Consider the following 677-nt stretch of genomic DNA (forward strand, 5'->3'; position numbering starts at 1 on the left):
GATGAAGATGGAAATTATACGACGACGATAATGTGATAATTTATATTATGATGGTGGGGATGAATACCGTATTATGACATGGACAATAATGGCAATACAATGATGATATGGTCATAGATCGTAATGATGATAGTAATACGATAATAGTGATGATGATAACGTCAATGACGACATGATAACGGCGAAATAACCTCGAAATAACATGATGATAGAAATGATTTTAAATACTGCCACGACATTATTTCGATTAGTATGGCATACTTAGTATCCAGTTTTCTTATCCTCAGCGGAAATCTGAACAGCGAATGAATCAAGCACGTGAAACGTGTTCCATCATCCTAATTCGTTTCAGTAGGGAAACTCTTAGCGAGTCGAAGTCAAGATTTTCCTTTCTAGATCCCACGATTCTTCGATGGATTCCTGAGGGAAAGCGATGCTTCCGTCAGCAATCATCAAGGCTAGAAGGGTATGCTTCCCTCAGGGCGGTATTTCTCGTATCACCGAGGCGGTTTATCACTTTCCTCGCCTCTCACCAGCTAGCTTCTTTCGCTGTTCCTCGTGTTACCGTGACCGCGATCGATGTTACTCCTCGAAGACGAAGGAATTTCATATAATATCGTCGACGCGAGAGAGAGAGAGAGAGAGAGAGAGAGAGAGAGAGAGAGAGAGAGAGAGAG

General features: G+C 41.8%; 1 protein-coding gene across 2 annotated transcripts in view; it reads left to right on the top strand.

Annotated features, from left to right (window-relative positions):
* The window catches only part of LOC128873034 (matrix metalloproteinase-2), a 205,677-nt gene that overhangs the window by 81,012 nt on the left and 123,988 nt on the right, over positions 1–677 (top strand). The gene's annotated exons all lie outside the window — the stretch shown is intronic.

Source organism: Hylaeus volcanicus, chromosome 2 (genome assembly GCF_026283585.1).
Source record: "Hylaeus volcanicus isolate JK05 chromosome 2, UHH_iyHylVolc1.0_haploid, whole genome shotgun sequence".
In the NCBI taxonomy this organism is placed as follows: domain Eukaryota; kingdom Metazoa; phylum Arthropoda; class Insecta; order Hymenoptera; family Colletidae; genus Hylaeus; species Hylaeus volcanicus.